We start from the raw sequence: 18,795 nt of genomic DNA on the forward strand, positions 1-18,795 counted from the left end.
GCCGCAAAAGCAAAAGGCAGCACTGGCGGGCATCCATTTCACAAAATGGATGCACCCATGTGCTTGCTTTTGCCAATTTTGAGCTTGAATAGCTCAAAAATGTACATAGGAAGTTTAAAAAAAAAAGTGCTAGTATTTTTTTTAATGTTGCCTATCTATTTTTTAAATAAAATTTTTAGCTGGACTACCCCTTTAAGTAATGTTTTCAACAATTGGTGGCAATTGGAATCGAACACTAATTGCTATATTTGCATAGCAATTTACACAGTTACAGTTGTATTGGAAAATTTGAATGGACCAGACAGTTCTGTGTCTGACTCATTTGATGGAAGTCCATGTGGTTTCTTTGAAGAGGTAGTTCTCTTTGTTTGTGCAGTTGGATATGCATTTGCCTTTTCAGTACATCCTTCTGTGGTTGTGGTAACTGATGGAGTACCTGCTGCTTTCAATTTATTTGATGGTATTGTTGGGAGATCATGTTTAAGTTGTGTTTGCACTACTTTTCTTTTACAAAGTTTTACTTTTGAGGAACTGAATACATTTTGTGATGCGGTATGTAGAGTGCACGTAGTCTGTTGTACTCTACGATGCAAGGAATGTCAGCCTTCACTTTCCTTGCATCAAAAAATTGACTAGAAATAGTCCTTCAAGTATGCGTAGGCATGACAGAGCTACATAACTCATGCCTTCCTTAAAGACTCTGCTGCCAATTTCAATCAATACTTGGACTTACTTAGACTTACTACTTAGACCGTGTGATTTATGAATAGTGACTGTGTATACTACAGACAGAGAGAGAAAACGGTTCTCTGCGTCCATAAATGTCTTTGAGAAGAAGGGATCGGGCTGTTGAGCATCCTACCCTTTTAACTTCTGAAAGTTTGTCAAAGTGAATATTGGCAAACTGAATGCTGTTGTCACGTGGGTATGACTGGAAGCCAACAACTGTACCAAGTGCTCCATTAACTAAACCTTGTTCAAAGTTACGCTTTACAATTCCTCAACAGTTTAAACACAATGTTAACATTTTCTCCAAATCAGCTGGGTTAGAGATAGAGTTTCCTAAGGTATTTAGTCGTGCTGTGGCTTGTTGACACATAGGTACTGTCATACCGTGTAGGCCCAGTTTGTCTGTGGAGTGACTTTGCACTATTGATTGCAATTCTTTTTTCAACATTGTTTCATTGAATTGTGCACAGCTTGCTAGGGTTGGCATTAAGGACATACAGTTTACATTTTTGTGTGCTAATTGTTGCATGGCATAAGTAGCACATGTGTTATGGCCGTGCAGCTCATGAATGCATCTGGTATTTAAGACTGTGCTTCCTTAGAAAGTACACCAATCCGAGTGCTTTTGAAAATGTTGGCATAGGTGAGGTCTGCAGACTGACGCATGTTTTCATTTAGTTCTCTGTATTGGAAATGGTGCCAGAGGTTTACATTTCCTATGCGACCAAGGGTCTTTCGGCAGAGTTTGTGTCCTAAGGTTTTAAAAATAGGTTCTCCTTTCACTGGTGTTAATTGAAGAAGATCTCCAAAAACAATAACGTGTTTTCCTCCAAAGAGTTCTTCGTAGTCTGTTTTAAGGACCTCTTGCAATCTGAGGTGATTCAAAGCCAACATTAGGTTGGAGATCATACTCACCTCATCTATTAGGAGCATTTTCATTTGTTTCACTACTCTGCATAGCACCATCGCAGCTTCTGCTGAAATGTTGTAGTAGTCTAATTTGTTTTGGTGTCCTACTGGAAGGAGTAGCAATCGGTGTAAAGTAACACCACCTATGTTGTAGGCAGCTAAACTTGTGGGGGCAGATACAACAGCTGAAAGCTTGTTGTTTGTCATTTGTTGGAGGAACTTGCTGATGATTTTGATTAAGAATGTCTTGCCTGAACCAGCTTAACCACTTATATACAGGAGTACAGGTTTATAGTTTTGACAGGTACACGTTTTAGTTTTGTGATGCACACCATGTTCAATGTGTTTAGTTTCTGCAGATTGCTCAGACTGACACATGGTGTTTTCTACTTCACTCGGGGCTAATTCTGTCTCATTTGCTATGAGTGGCTGTCCAAGTGGTTCTTGACTTCCTGTAAGAGATGGTTGACTGCTATCAGGAGTGTCAATATTTAGTTGTGCTTGAAGTTCTTCTTCTTGGCGTTCATTATCCCAACATGTTTTTGTACTGTGTAAAGTTTATTGCATTGAAAACATCTTCATAGGAGGCATGGGTGTCCAATAAATCTTCTTTTTGCAATGGTGTAAAAAGTTGTAGTAGGGACATGTAGTACAGTTCTCTATGTTGAGGACTTTTTAACGATAGCTTCATATGATTAATCAGGCTGCGTTTGGTAAGTTTAACCAGGCTGCCCTCACAACTTTTGACTATGTATTTACCTTTTTTCTCATCTGGTTTAACATTATTTTTGTATGAGAAGTTTTGGGCTATGTGGTATAGGCACATGGTTTCCAAAGCAGTACTCCTGTTTGGGTAGTATTTGTCCAATAAATTGTTTTTCAAAATGTCCTAGCTGTTGGGATCGTTTTTGCTATTGTTTCTATGTCTTGGTATGATTTGAGAACTCTTTTTCTGGATGAAGCAGGACCAAGGCTTAGCCAGATAATGTTTTCAGATTTCCCATACAAGGCGGTGCTGTTACGCTCACCTGGTCTCTTCAGAAGTGTTGGGGAATGGTTGCAGCCCTCTCGGGGGTGAGGTCGCTCGGGTCCAACTTCGCCCTCTGCGCTTATGTGGTGACTTGTGCTTATAGGTGATGCTGCTCGGGACTGCTCCTGCATGGAGAATAGGGGGCGTGAGTATGTCAGTTTGTGCGCCTGATCCCCTTCCAGACCCCTTCTCCCAAACCGGGGTACTTGTGGGATCTGCTGTCCCTGGAAAGCTCACCTGTTGATTCGTTTTGGTGAGCACTCCGGCCTGCTGCTTCTGGCATGGGCGCTTGTATGATCTGGACCGAGTTCCTTCACTATTCCCTTGCACGTGATAGTCCAGTCCTGCTGCGACTAAGCCACTATGCTTCAGGTAAGTGTTACTGTTTGCCTTTGTCTTTCCTCATCTGTTTTTGTTGTATTGTCAAGTTTGTTGCCTTGTATTGCTGTCCGTTCCACTTTTGATGTTTGCTGTTTTGCTTTCTTCCATTGCAGGTGATGTTGCTGGGCTGGCAGAAGCTGCGGAGCTCGAGGCGGCAGCTGGAGGGAACGAGGAACGAAGCTGCATTGGTACAGTAGCAGGTAAGTTGTTAACTAGGGGACGCACGGGGTTCAAATGTGGCGCTGCCCTAGAACGGATGTTCTAACCTTGTCTTTCTTCTTCTTCACAGGGTCCGAGTTCGTGGATGTGGAGCGCGGTGCTGCAGCATCGGGATCAAGATCACTGGATATCAGGAGATGAGTCTGCAGATGAATCGATGAAGCACCGGTTTTCTGTAGGTGAGTATGCAGGAGAACACCTGGTTTCAAAGGTAAGTAAACTGGTCCAAGCAGCGGTCAGCGTCACGTTGCAAGCGAGTGCATAGTAACGCGAAACTCCGGCCTTAAGGATTGAGCAGATTATATAGCTGAGCTTCTGAAGCCATGCCCACCAGGTTCAGCCTGCCTGCCACACCCTGCCACACCTGATGAGTCTGCACATAAAGACCAGGCATAGGGAGCCACACCCGATGAGACAGCAGATGAGGATGTATCAGCTCCTGGAAAGTTCTTGTAAAATAAAAGCACTCCTGCACTGAAATAAAGTAAAAGCACTCCTGCACTGAAATAAAGTGTTCCTGCTCACATCTCTATATGAGGCAGCCAGGGTCCCTGTGTTTATGGGTCCCAAAAGGACATAAGTGAGTCAAGTGACCCATTGCCCCCATTACTAGATGGTGTGGCTTTTGTGTTCTGGGGCCTGTGGCCATGATAGGTGCCGGTTTACCGGTCTGCGGCTTTGGAGCCCACATTCTATATGGGATGGCATTTTAATGTCAAAGCTGTATAATTTTTGTGACAGTGTTTTGTCAGGTGATATGTCATCTCAGAGGTCTTTCAGCTTTGTTTTCTTTGCTTTGGTTAAGTAGGCTGTGACATGTCGCGCAACTATAGTAGAATTGTCTGAAATGTACTACACATCTATGTTTGCATTCCATAGGAGGGCAATGATTGCATTGTAATCATTGATGTACTTTGATGCTTTGGTTCTTTTTATGCAGTATGTGTTCTTAGGTGATTTGCCTTTCAGACTGTGCCTAACAGAAGACATGAAGCTGTTTACTTGTCCTTTTTCTGGAACAGGTCTAGGGAAACTAAAGCGGCATTTGGTGTAGTATTTGCCTTTCTTTTATACATTATAAATACTTGCCACACTTGTGTCTTTGAAACTGCAAAATGTGTGTATGTAGGTTTGTATGTGTACTTTCTGAAGGGATTTCATAAGTGGCATATTTGTAAACTGCAAAACAGTGACATCACTGTCCAGGCCATATTTAGGCTCATCTCCACAAAAGCATGTGGATGTGTGGTGCTCCTCTGGCTTGATATTCTTTTCTCCAAAAGAAGTGTTCCACTTCTCTGAGGGGAGGAATTGTTTTATTACAAATGAAGTGGAGCATAGCAATAAAGCAATGATGGAAGTACCTTGATACATTTACAGGATCAAGAGAGCCAAGTTCTCTTGGTGTTAGCATGTCAATTCCAGCTTTGTTTTTGTTTGTTATGCGTAGGAAATCGTGCACGTCTTTCCATGCATACTCTGCACAACTTAAAGTGACAAACCATGTAGGTGGGCGAAGGTTGCGTAGCATACATCGTACATCAGCGTGACGTCGGAACCAGTATTTTTTCGTACCCCGCATGTTTGCCAAGAGATTTGTAATACTTGACTGTAATACTTCATCTTTCTCTTGTACCTTTTGAAGTAGCTCCATAGCAGACATGTTTAGAAAATTGGAACCTGTTTTCAATGTGTGTGCAACTCCGTAACATGGAGTTGCTAGTTCACTTTCAAAGAGGAGGTGGAATATGTATTCAACATTTTGCCTGAATCTGGGGTCTTCAGAATAGATTTGTAAAGAGAGGTATTGTGATGCTGTTATTTGTGTGGATCTTTCATTGTACCTTCCACCTTTTCCAGTAGGAAACAGTAGAGGAAAGGCTTGTGCTTCTACACTTTTTTCTCATGTGCTGATTGGAGATCCTTTGGCTTGCCGCATTTGATATGTTTCTAGTGCATCGTCTATGGTGTCTTTGGAGTGAAGTGGGTGAATTGTATACTGGTCTAAAATATTGGAGGCTGATGTAGGATCTAGAAGTGAAAATTGGTCAGTTGATGAGGAATCCTGAATTATTTTGGTGGTTTCTCTCAGGTTTTCTTTAATGTTTATTTCTCGTAAGTATTCATTGTTGTCTTTAACATACTGCAGGGTTTCTCTTTAAACTTTGTTTAAATCTACTAGTTGCTGCCAAACTATGTTGTCTTTTATATGTACACCATTCACTAGGATAATCAAAGATTGATCTATTGGCCGTTGTAGTCCTAGAGTGTCTACATTTCCTTTGAGATCTAACTACTTTGCCATGAATGCCTTTCAGTAATTCAGAGAGAGGCAATTTTGCTGTTTTCGTTTGAAGGCGTATTATCTCTTCAAATGGATTGTCTGTTTGGATTATAATGCTCTCATACAAATTAAGCTGTTGGAGAGGTTTTGGCAGTGGTAATTGTAGTTATTAGTGATAGCCCGTGAAGGCATTTGGTTATTGTCAAGTTTTGCAGTGCAGTATATGCAAAGTATTGAGGGGGTTAGTAATTTCATATTTGTTTTCTGCTATAAGATAGAGAGCTAATTGGAACCATTGGGATTGCTCATTGTCTTCTATTTTGTATGTTATATCTACAGTTGTGGTGCTCTTTGTATAAAAAAGTTCTGCAGCAACACACACATACTCGGTTTGGTACTTCACCAGATGTGCTTTTAAACTTTGCTGTTTCTTTTTTGTATGTGTTTAATAGAAGGTTGACAGCTGCAAGGTTGTCGCTACTCTTTTCTAAAGTTACTGGAGTTTGTAAGTGCTCTTCAGTTCCAAAACATTTGCTTTGGATGTGGTCTATTTCTTCGAGCAGGTCTTTGGCTATACTGTGTAGGAGAGGTCATTTAAATGGCCCAGTGCTAAAGCTGGACTTTTTGCATAGTACAGTCTCTTTGAACGAGATTTCGTACAGTAGAATGGTGTGTTGCTCACATTTTGATGTGGTGGAAGGTGCTTTTGCAAGCTGGTCCAGAAATGCAGTCTAATGAGTGTCCTCATAGTCCTTTGTAATTGCGCACTGGACAGGAGTCCATACTTTGTAATATTTTTATTTTTAATTTGTCTTTGGCTTTCACATAGTGATTCAGGAAATGCTGTAAAGATTTAAAAGATTGTTTTTGCACATTACACATTGATGTGCACAGCCATTTGTAGACTGGACGTATTGGTTCAGTGGAATGGAGAGTTGATTGTACAATTGCTGGAGATATTCTTGCAATCAGTGTTTCTTCTTCCATAATGGTATTGTCTACCATTTCATATCCTCGCCTACTGCTATGTATGGCAATTGAGTTTGCTTGCTCTTGTGTGTATGCCTCTTCATTGAAAAAATGGCTTTGTGCTGGTGGTGTGAATCCACTCACCTGCACAGATATTTGTAAAGGATCTATGCTGATGTTGCGTCTGTTGTGAAGAACGTTTTGTAGTTTACTAATTAATTTTGTTAGTGGTTTCATTCTGTTTAAAACTAATATAAATAATGTCCTTTTGAGGAGCATTGAACTGTCTATGAGAGCTTCCAGGATCAGTTTTCTGCAGTAAGTTTTATGGGTGGAGCGTGATTTTTTCCCCTGTTTTTATAAGGTTCTGAAGGAATCTATGGTGGAAAATGTTTTGTACAAATACATGTTTGGGAATGCTTACTTGTGGCTATGTTACTGTTGGTAGATGTAGCATTTGCACTACTGGTAGTTCCATTTTTCTTAATACATTTACTTTTAGTTTTACATTTTGAAAGAGAAGTCAGACTTTTTCCCCTGCTACCTGGTTCCATTTTGCTTAGTGACTGTATTAGCTGTTTTGTTTGAACTTCTTGTAGAAAGTTTGCTGGGCAGTTTGCATGGCTTAAGTTTTTTCTGCTCTATTTCTGCATTGCTTTCTACGGAGTTGCTTTTTGGTAGTAATTGTCTTGTGTTTGTTAGAGAAAAAAGGAAAGTGTGGGTTTGGAAGTTGTGCAATATATTTGTGTGTACTGTGCATGAGTGTCTGAATATGAGGGTAGGTATACATAAATGGTTGTAATTGGGCTAAGGGCTGTTAGTTTTGGTTGGGAAGGCTGTAGTGCTATGTGTGTGTGTGTTCCTGTGGGAAAGGTTTGCTTCACTGTGCATGAGAGCGTAATGTGCTTGAAGAAGTAAGGACATTGCAATGTTTTCGTAAAAAACTACTGAGTGTCTACATACTCGTGTTCTGATGACAATAGAAACAGCAGACCTGGCAAGGTGCAATGACTAAGGGTGAAGTGAGTGCTTTGGCCTTGGATCACATTGTCTATGCTGCAATACAACAACACTGTACTGTCTGAGTAACAGGGAGAACACTACAACAGTACTGCACTTACTTTTTAGGATGTGAAGAGTATGTTTCTTCTGGGTTTTATCTTCCAGCATAGACGTCACTGGGTTTTAGCAGGCTGTGTTTCACTGCAATTGCAAAAGAAGGGAGTTGGTGGGTATGTGGGTTAATGGTACAGTAAGAGCAGTAGACAAGCACATTGTTTTAGATTGTAAAAGGATTTTCTGGCAGTAAAAATGAGTGTGCGTGTGCAATTGTAGAGCACTGCATACGAGTGGGGATTTGGGAGTATTAGTGTTGTTGGTATGGGGGCAGTGCTGCAGTGATAACTGTGCCCTATGGGGCTACAGTTCAGAAGTGTGTGAAATGTTTTTGCAATACTTGATTTGGAAATGGATTAGTGGAAGTCATAGTAGAGTGAGAAAAAGGCAGAAATATGTAGAGATCGGAAAGGAAAATGCTATTGTGTGTGGAATGTTGTTAATTTTCTCACACATAGATGCTTGCTACATGAGTGTAGACATTCTTTTCAGTTGTTGCATTTATGTATGCAAATTTACAGATAGCAGTGTTTTCAATGTACATATACATTTCTTTGCTTTCATCCCAATGGTGCATTTTGTCTATTGAGTACTGCATGTGCTTGCCTTGCTTTTGTAATATATATGCAAATGTTCCCAATGTGGCATTTTATAAGAACATCACAGGTAATAGTGCTGAAATTGAAAAAATGTGATTTGCACCTGTTATGCTAGTGGGCAGTACTAGAAAACTGTGAAAGGAAACAGTATTGTAAGAAGCTGTTAGTTGATGTGAGGAGATGGTACAAATAACAGTATGAATATTTGGGAGGTTATGCAGGCAAGTGTCAGGCACCCTGTTGATATGCATGCAATATAGGCACTTGCTATGCTTTGGTAACATACATGCAGTTTTCATTTTCTTTGCGCATTACAAGACATATGCATACCTGTAGTTTGTGTTGATGGATGTAGATGTATATGAATCTGGAAGTGGAAATCTTGGAGAGTTTTACAGTAATTTTGGATGCAGGTTCTTGGGAATCATAGGAGATCTGTGCTCTGAGTGTTGAACAGTACATCTGCAGTGTTGTACAGAGTTTCTAGAGTTAGATATAGAGATCTTGGATGTGATTGGTGGATGGCTGTGGAACTGCTTACAAGTAGCCAATGAGAGAGTGCTGCAAAGTGTGAAGTGGAAAGGGAAGACGGGCTGCCCCTGTGATACGGGGTGCTCAAACACTGCGGTAGTCCGCAGATCACACATGCTACATCCAGGGATTTTCAGCATGCCTGGCATGGAAATGGGAGTGTACTGTGGGGATTAGCCAATCAGGTGTTAAGAGTGTGGTTTACAGGAAGGGAGGGTAATACTTCTTTTCATTGCTGTGTTGGTTGTACAGTGAAGATGGCAGGTGTTATTGTGTGGATATTTGGAGATTGTTCTGTTTCGGATCTGGAGAGGTTTGCAAAGGAAAGAGGTGTTTTTAAAGATCTTGGGTTTCCAGGCCTGGAGGCTTTGTGGTGGAGTGTGACTGGATGCCATGTGCGGGCATTGGCTTCTGTTTGCAGAAACATGGCTACATTTGGTAGTCCTGATATATTGGTGGTACACTGTGGTAGAGAGTATTTGGGGTACATCAGTGCCCCAAGTTTGATTGCTGTACTGAAATCCTTGGTGGATAAACTAATGCTAATGTTTTCATGTGCAAAGGTGATTTTTCTGGCGTCCCACCAAGAGCACAATGGAACTGGCCATCTCCCAGCATAATCTACACTCTAAATCTGTTGGTTGTCTTCATGACCATCAGTCTGGCTTCAGAGCAGCCAGAAGCACGGAAACTGCTCTCCTGAACATCCCTGAAGAGCTGCTCTCCAGCCTTGACGCCAACACCCCCTGCTTCCTCATCCTGCTTGATCTCTCTTCTGCCTTTGACACTGTCAACCATGCCATCCTGCTCAACCGTCGCCGTGATAACCTGGGTGTGATGGACCACTCCGACAAGGTAGTTGAAGTAACCAAAAGTATAGTCTTTATTGACTTTTTCAGAAAATAAAATAAAGCAAGTAATGAGAAGAAAATAAAGCAATACATCTGCCCAGTCAGGCTTGCAACTTCTCCTTTGTTGGTGCCAGTTTTAAAGTCCTTGGAGGCTTCCTTGGAGGATATGGTATAAACCTGGTTCTGCAAAAGAAAGGAGAATTCACCGTCAGTCCTTCTTCTCAATCTAGCTTATATAGGGGCTTGTCAACTCTGGGCCAATCAGTGCTCGTCACCCAGTTAAGGATTTCTTGTAGAAATTTTGCTGGGCAGTTTGCATGGCTTGAGTTTTATCTGCTCTATTTCTGCGTTGCTTTCTACGGAGTTGCTTTTTGGTAGTAATTGAGCTTTTGGGCAGTGTGGATGCTACCCGAGGTACAAGAAACAGTCGCACGGTCCACGGACCATGTGGTTATCAGCATGGGTCAGGGGTTTCTGTATGTTGTATCCGTATGTTGTATGGTACATCTATACAAATTAAGGTTATCCTGGTAAAAACCTATGAAATTCAGTGAAAAATCTTTGTTAAAGGGACGTTATGGTTCAGTTACCCTAAGAAACACATATCAAATTCAGTGCAAAAAACATTTTTAAAGGGACTTTATAGTTACTATGCACTACTAACAACCTTTCCATATTATGGTTATTACAAGTATAACTAGAAAACCCCAGAAATTAGCCATTTATGGTAAGCTAAGCAACCATAACTCACGCCACCACCGTGGATTGCTAAGACTAACACCCATGACATCAAAGATGACATCACAAATGTCATTGATGACACAATAGTTTTAAAATTGAATACAAAAAGGAGCCACCCTGCTCTCGTTTGTCAATCATGCTCTTACATCTTGGCCCTATTACATGTTTCCCTACCTAGTTCACTGTCATGTATTATTGTCTGTTTTCTTTATCTTCAGCTACCTTACATAACTGCATGAGCAGTGCTGTACTATATTGATTTATTAAGTTCTAGTGTATTATAAAACCCGAAGTGAGCCCCCCCTTTAACTCACAAAGTGCAACTGCGGTTATAATAAAAGTAAATAAACTGTAGTCATGGGTATAATTAAAAACAATGTGGGGTATTATTTTATTGTATTTGTGTATTTATATGTGATAAGTAGTCTTTTAAAAGGACTGTTATGGGGTACACTGAGTATAGCATTTTAGCACATTTCGAGTACTATTTTGATGTTATGAAGGAACAATGCATTTCCTTCATCGGATAGGTGTACTCCATCATGTCTATAGAAATTGGCCATGTAGAACTGTATGTTGTTCTTTGAAATCCATAATTGGTTGTGGTCTCTCATGAATGCTGAAAGTACTTTATTAACATTTCTCAATGATTTCTCAATTTTACCATTAAATCTGGTGGTCCATATCCATTTTTGTCTCTGAGTCAAATTACAAAAGAAAAAGATGGTGTGAGGAAATAGTTCCATTTGTTTTCCCATGTCTTGTTTCATCATTAAAGTAAGGGACACACCTCATACATTCCCCAAATCATTGCCTCCACAATGAATTAGTATGACGTCTGGCTGCCCTGTCCTTCTCAAACTTTACAATTTTGGAAAAACTTGGAACCAACACATTCCCGCAATCCAAACCATTTAATTGTAGAATCTCTCAACCCTAGGTCCATGTTAATATTTAGATTCTCACAAAAAGCCAGCAACCAAAACAGCCAACTGTCTCCGATCAGCCACCCAGTTTTCAAACCAGCCATGTTGTCTGCAGTATTTCTCTGTTTCCAGAAAGATTATTCCTACTTTGAACTTCTAGTAGTTTGTATGAGCACGGTATTTATAATGTGTGTGTTTTTGAGTTGGTGGATGGTACTGTTCTAATTATCCATGGCTATCCAGCAGCCACTCAGTTCGCTGTGTTGCTACCCGCGTGTCGATGTGGTACCATGTGAAGCCACAGCTATGTTCAGGCAAATGGCATGTCGGGTGTTTGTGGACATGTGTTAGCCACGGCTATCCGATATTTTGGGTGGAGTAGCATCATAGATTCATTGACTGTTTTGGGGGTTTGAGGGAGTCCAGGGGAGTGGAGGAGGACCATGGGGAATGGAAGAGGCTGGTAGGCATGTTAGGGGCACTTGTTTGGAGTTTGGGGGAGAGGAGATACATATTTTCATTTATAATATTTTTAGTGTAGCCCCGACTAACAGCAAACAGACATACATGGCTTTTCTATAACCGTGTCTATTCAAAAGCACGTGCGTAGGTGCATCAATGCTTTTAATAATTTTATTGGTTAAATGCTTAGACACGGTAATATTTAAAGTCACGTCTATAAACTATAAATTGTCTGTACAGTAATCATATTTTTATGTGGGTGATGCAGTACAGAATTGTATTTGTGTGTATTATTTTATCTGCTTAGGTGTTCTTTTATATCATTTAAAGGCCGATTTAGTTTGGATCTGGGCTTAAAGAGAAATGTACACGTAGCCGTGGATACAAAACAAGATCTGTAGCCCTTTGGAATAGCTGCATCAATGAAAGATTTTGGGTGAGGGGGAAAATAGATTTTGTGAGTTTCATTGCTTGTTATTGGTTGTTGTTACTTTTCTATTTGCGTAGCTGTCAGTGATAGGTTGTGGTGAAAATGTGTCATCCATTTTAGTAGTTTTATTGGTATATATTCCTCTTTTTTTGGTATTCGTTTTGGAAAGTATAAAAGGGACCATTTTCTGCAGTTTTATCCTTTTAATTGCAGAAGTTTCACATGAGAGGCGTGTGGCTGATGTGAAAGTAAGAGTTAATACATATTTATAGGTTTGAAGGTTTATTTGTATTGTTGTGTGTTAGTTATATTAACCACTACTATCTGGTGATCATTATGATGTTTTTTCATCTGCTCTGATTGAAAGTATTCAGTTTATTTTTTAAGTTTTACAAATATGGACTTATAAAATTAGATTTGTCAATCAACGGCATTCATATGCAGGCATTTAGTTTTTGTATTTATGTTAGTGAGATTGAAGGTTTATTTGATTTTATTTATTGTAATTTTAATGCACTTTCAGGTATTCAGTACTTTTTTGGAGTGTTTTGTGAGGTAGTTGAATTGGCGGGGGTTTGCAAGTTCATTTTAGTCACTGTTTTATTTTTTTATCGTATTGTAGCTGTATCATTTTCATCATCCCAGTGGACTTTCAATAGATGTTGTACAGTTAACTCCCATGAAATACCAACCCATATTCAATACATAGTGGTACTGCTGAAGATGGGAGCAGCACGTATGTAGACTGTGCATGTAAAGCCTCCTTTGTGAGCTTCCTAGCATTTCTAATGATTCTTTAAATGGAGTGCTGCAGGTGTTTTAAGACTCTGGCTGTTGATGACAGCACCTTCAATGTGTGGTGGTTGATTTTGTTGAACCACTGTTCACAGCTGCACTAAAGAGGGAAGACGACATGGACGTCCAAAAAGGTTGCAGTCCAGTATGGGGCAGACCATCTAGAAATATTTGAAGCTCCACCTTTTAGTGTCATTTTGGACAAGGTGCATTGGACTTTCTCCATTTCTTGCAAAATATGTAAAAATGTTTTTACTACTAGTGTTTCTTTTCTAATTATTGTATTAAGTGCCTCTGGTCAGCATTTAACCTTTTACACTACAAAATGTAAGATAACATGAGTTAATCAACCATAAACACAATACTTCCTAAAAATTAAAAGTATGTTAAAAGAAAACAATATAGAGAAGCAGATATTACAGATAGCATTGCGTCATTTAAAATTCAAATAAGATTTTTCCATTGTCATTCATATAGGTATATTCCATGCAATCAAGCGTATAGTCTTATGCAATATCTCTCACAATCCGTATAATAAATGTCAACAGCAGTTAGCCATTACAATATCTAATCTCTTTTTCACGATCAGCCAGATATGGTACACTGCAGTGGTCACAACCAGGGACTGTGCTCCATAGATTGTGCTCCAAAACTGGTCAGAGGTATGTGCAGAAAGTTCATGATAACCCTTTTCATATAAACTGGTGAATACAGTACATTGAGTTAATAAATGTCTCAGGATTTCAACAGCTAGTACACAAAAAAGCGACATAAGTGCTCATTCTTCTTGAGACCAATCTGTGCCCCCCTATTTTCATAGATGGGTACAATTTCCAAACACAAGCATAGAATTAAATGCACCAAAGGAGGGGTATATAATTCTCAATGGGCTAGTGTGGCATGTGCAGTGAGACGCAATTGTGGCATGGACAACACATTACTCTCATAACTGAAACATTGGGAGCAGTAAAATTGGAACAGGTGGAATTGACAATGCTGTAGAAGTTGAGGGTTTATTTACTGTTGGTGGCCTTCCACTGAAACTCAATGTTTCCAAGCTTTGAAATGGAACATTTGAAGGTACATGTCTTAGTGTCTTTTTGCACACAGTGCATCAGATTATCATTTGTTTTTTAAAACAGTGTTCTTTTATCTTGAAATATTTACAATTATCTGCAGTGGTCTTGTTGGAGGTGTGCCTTTGTTTCATACAAGCCTTCCTATATGATTGTTAACTTCATTGAAATATACACAGACAAGAGGTTGAATGAACGTTGAAGTTCTCAAACTGTGTGAGGGTTTGTTTGAAGGACCCCTCTGTAAATCTTTTCCACAGAATTTGCACATCACCTTTTCAATATCTTTTTTGCAGTGTTGGTCCTTCACCCGGTAATATTGTCAACTGTCAGCAATAGTTTTTTGCGTGCTTTGCCTTTTTCATGCAGGTGAAGCTGAAACCACTCACAGCAGCTAAGTCTCCAAGTTGAATTACACAGGAAAGCGGTTTAATGTGATCAAAGAAGAGCTGAGAGCAATCAAAATGATGAATCTCCAGAACAGGTATGTCCTAAAACTCCTCACTGCCATGCAAGTAGACGTGTGTGCAAAAATTGGCTCATGTTGTTGCACATTTACACCTGCACACGGTTAGCAGAATGGGAGTTTAATGGATGCAATAACGACCCTGCAAAATGTGCATGCAAAACCAAGAAACCAGTGAAGTTAAGGATGAGGATTGGTTTACGGCTCTCATGGATGCCTACCTGACTAGGTAACACATTTAAAATACTACTGGCAGTTCTTGTACTGGGATTAACAGGTCTTTACATTTTCAATTAATATTGTCACAGTGCAAAAAGGCTGGGAAGAAGGCAGTAGAACAGCACATGATGACAGTAATACGGAGTAAAGATAATGTGGTAAATATCCACTCCCAAATAGACGAGCCACATGAAATACACCTTATTGATCAATTGGGCCCCCAGGCAATAGGTTTGAGTCCCCTCTCGACCCTGAAAACTACATGGAACAATGGGTCAATTGTGAAGGAGATTTGGAGCGCTACTTCCTGACGTGGGCCAGAAAAAACATATATAAAGGAGGAAGCCTAGGGGCGTGGTGGCGGTGTAAAATATGGATACCGAAACATTAATATGATAAGATGAGAGGAAATAATGTAGCTGTGGTCAATAAAATGACCAGAGGGTGGAATGTGGTAATTGAGATGAGTTTCCCAAGTATTGCCCATGCCCCTAAAAGCCCAACCTGTTTCCCATCAAGATCACAAGTGAAAGTATAAGCTGAGGAAGCTGCAGCAGGTTGTTAATAAAACATTAAGAGCCATGTAGTTGCCGTTAAGAGTAGAATAGATGGGGTGGCACAAATAGGTTGGCAGGTAGGTGCACTTATTATACACATAGGTAGGGGATAATTAAATGGTGAAGTGCACATAACAGACATGAAGAGCACGCGGACATGAAAAACATTTGCACATAGACATGAAAAATATTTGCACGCAGACATGAAAAACATGTGCATTTAGACATGAAGAATATTTGCACATAGACCCGAAGAATACGTTTATGCATATAAGAGACAAAGGTACAACATGGCAGAGAATGAACCAAAGCACTGCCATTTTAGGTTAAACCCAACAAGCCCTCAATTCTGAAATACTGCAGCCTGACATAACATTGCTTAACACACGGTTTCCAGGCCTCACAGAGCTCAGACAGTAGCCCCCAGTAACCAAGGCCAGTGTGCCGAGGGGAGTTCGGCATATCAAGCTGAATCCACACCAGGGCACACATCGCAATTGTTTAAGTTAATTAGTTTCAATTGGCAGCAGTGAGAAATGCACATATCCTTAAATGCCCGGTGCGAGTAGCTACTCTGCCAATTGATCACATAAAAATGAATGTGCAGCGTCCCAAGTGGACAAAGTGAGGATGCGCACACATGCTCAGACAGCAGAAAATCCAATAAATAGATTAAATTAGGTCCCGAACAGTGGTACTCTACCACGTGACTGAAACAATGATCAGTTATGTCAGAGCCAATTAGATAGAGCACCTATTAATTCCTTAGCATATCTAGACACAGGGGCAGTGCGCCAAGGCCATGAACAAGACAGATAGTGAAAACATCAGGCCTCAGAATGAGTAGGGAGCATCTTCTTTAAATCGGATGATAGCAGTTCGACCATCCCTCCTTCCTTACCACCTAACTTGGCACTTTTTGAAGGTGGACAAGGCCGATGAGCTAAAAACTGACCATTTGCCATTTGCTCCTCTTATAGACTGGTGTAGTACAGCACCTACCAATAAGGTGTAGAATTGAAATGTGTCATTTTGTCAGAACTGATTCTTGCGTAGACTATCTATACATCTGTCCCCAAGCACCAGTCAGAAAGAATGATAAACACTCACTGACTGGTTATTGAGGCCTCAGGTGGCTGGAACAAAACACTGGGTCCCCAGGTAGCTGCAATGGAAAAAAGGGCGTTAACAGAACAATCACATGTACAACAGTGTGTCCCAAAAGAATGATAGAGGACTGACACCTACCAGTTGGTATTCAGGGGAAGATGAAAGTAGAAGGAGGTGAGAACAGGAACTGGTCTAAGTCCCCCCTCTAGGACGGTGCAATGTGATGTTACTATGGGAGTCCAGCAGATGAGTCACCTGATACTTGAAAGTACTTAATGTGGAAAACAGAACTCAGAGACAGACTCTCAGAAAGATGTGTGCATGGAGCAGGTAAGGGATTTCCAAAGCAGTCCAGAGAACATAAGCCAGGGTCAGCATTCCGGTTGCATTCCAGTGCACCAATACAGAAAAGTACACTTAAAGCAGAACGTAAAGCGTTCTTAGTTTGTAGCAGTTCAAGTTTAAGCAAGCCAAAAAGTTGTCGAAGTAACCATGGGTTTGACAGCGAAGAGTCTGTGAAGCAGAACCGTGATCAGAATGCAAGTAAGCAGTTGTCCGAGGTAACATAGAAAAAATGCAGCACGCTGAGTAAGTACACAGTTGAGAAGCATTGGTTTCAAGTCCCCGGCATTCCTTTATCCTGTTACCAGGGTAACACAATCACGTGACTTGGTCTGTAGCACGTGATTTCGTAGTCGAGCAGCATGAGCATTGCCTAGTTTACACAGCAACTGCCAACAGCCGGATCCGCGGCCGATGCTACCACGAATACCTTGGTCGCATAACAGTGGGTTTCGCAGCACGCTGGTGACCCTGTGCAACTCGGCAACCGCTTTGTTGTCTGGAGGGCTGCCCATGACGTGTGAGAAGTGTATCATCAGGTTTGTGACATATGGTGGGGTGGAGGTGTCATGATGGATGGAATGCGTGACACATTTGTAAAAGGTTTAACATAGGAGGAGTTTGCTATAGAGGAACCAATTATGATGAGGTTCCCTGATAGATAACCATATTCCTATATTCTACCATCCAATCCAGGACTAGAATAGAGGTTTTATGACAATAGCTAATTGTGACATAATTTATGATGTGTTTTGGACATAAAAAGTTGTTGCTGCTGTCACCATTTTCAGATTGTATTGACATTGTATTTTATATGCTCTCCCAGCAGCTGTTTGTTTTTGAATAAAGCTGGGTTTTCTCGTGCACCTGGAGTTACTCTCATTATTCAGTTTTATCCTTTATTGGTACATTTTGGGCCTATCTTAATATTTAAAATACACTTAGGGGACAAAGTAACAATATACACACAGAGATTTGCATGTCAGAAATGGAAGAACAATGTGGTTCTTGGGTAATAAAAGGACTGTTATGGGACCGGGTGGGGTGGTGGGCGACGTTGTTCACATCTCCAGCACAACCAGGAAATCAAACGGTGGGTACTCTGCCTGTGACACTTGCTCAGGCCACACTCCATTTATTGTACTCACCAACAATGCATTGCAGAACCTGGAAGATATTGTGCTGAATGTTTAAAACCAATACAGTTCATTCCACCTACCTAAAACTTCCCATGTGCATGTTGAGGTACGTAATTTGCATGACCCTTTTAGAGAATAAATAGTTGAGCAGTGTCTAACATCCCCTCTCCCACATATTTCTGATCAAGAAAGAGAGCACTCCTTATCTGACATAGAGGACTTCCCACCCTTACCAGTGAGAATAGGGAAGGTTTCCTCATTCAGCATGTCACGAGGGGGCAGGCCTGGAAATGATAATACATCTAGATCTGAGGATAAATATCAAGAAGGATTGAGAGACATAGAAAAGCAGAAATTGATTTGGCAGAGAAATCATCTAGCCCACTTGGCTGAGATGAAAAGACACAATCTTCAGCCCATGAAGGGAATTTTAAAAGTCTCTTTCCAACAGGAAGACTGGGAGGATTTGTCTAGGCCATCTAGGAGAAGGGACAGTGTTTATTTTTAAACCCCAGAGGAAGAAACCCACTGTTATCCAACCTCTAAAAAAAGATCCTAGGAAAATAACACTGATAAATCCCAGAGAAAAGAACAAAGAGAGGTTCCTGGGTCCCGGCATCTAGAAGGAATTCCTGAAATCAGTATAGTAGGGAGGGTACAGATAACAGACTGGAATGGGGTTCCATCAGTTGCTCTGACTCTGATGGAGTGTTGACTCAGGTTCAAAGATGCAAGAACGGTATATTCCAAAGGAGTTTCATTAAAGACTCCCTAAAACAAATACAAGATATCCTGTGTGGGAACATCTAGAGTTGTATGAACAAATGATGTCCTCATTTGGAATAAGGAATGGGGTCAATAACATGGAGTATGCAAAATGGATGTTGCCTCCTGTGTTTTCAAGATTATGTGCT

At 40.6% G+C, this 18,795-nt stretch overlaps 1 protein-coding gene across 1 annotated transcript in view; it reads left to right on the forward strand.

Annotated features, from left to right (window-relative positions):
* The window catches only part of LOC138582092 (uncharacterized), a 298,917-nt gene that overhangs the window by 137,048 nt on the left and 143,074 nt on the right, over window positions 1-18,795 (forward strand). Inside the window, exon 4 of the mRNA XM_069653059.1 lies at window positions 14,418-14,532. The gene's annotated coding sequence lies outside the window, so the exon portion shown is untranslated. The remainder of the gene's footprint in view (window positions 1-14,417; window positions 14,533-18,795) is intronic.

The sequence above is a fragment of the Ambystoma mexicanum genome, chromosome 1p (genome assembly GCF_040938575.1).
Source record: "Ambystoma mexicanum isolate Mex_15411 chromosome 1p, UKY_AmexF1_1, whole genome shotgun sequence".
Classification (NCBI taxonomy): Eukaryota; Metazoa; Chordata; class Amphibia; order Caudata; family Ambystomatidae; genus Ambystoma; species Ambystoma mexicanum.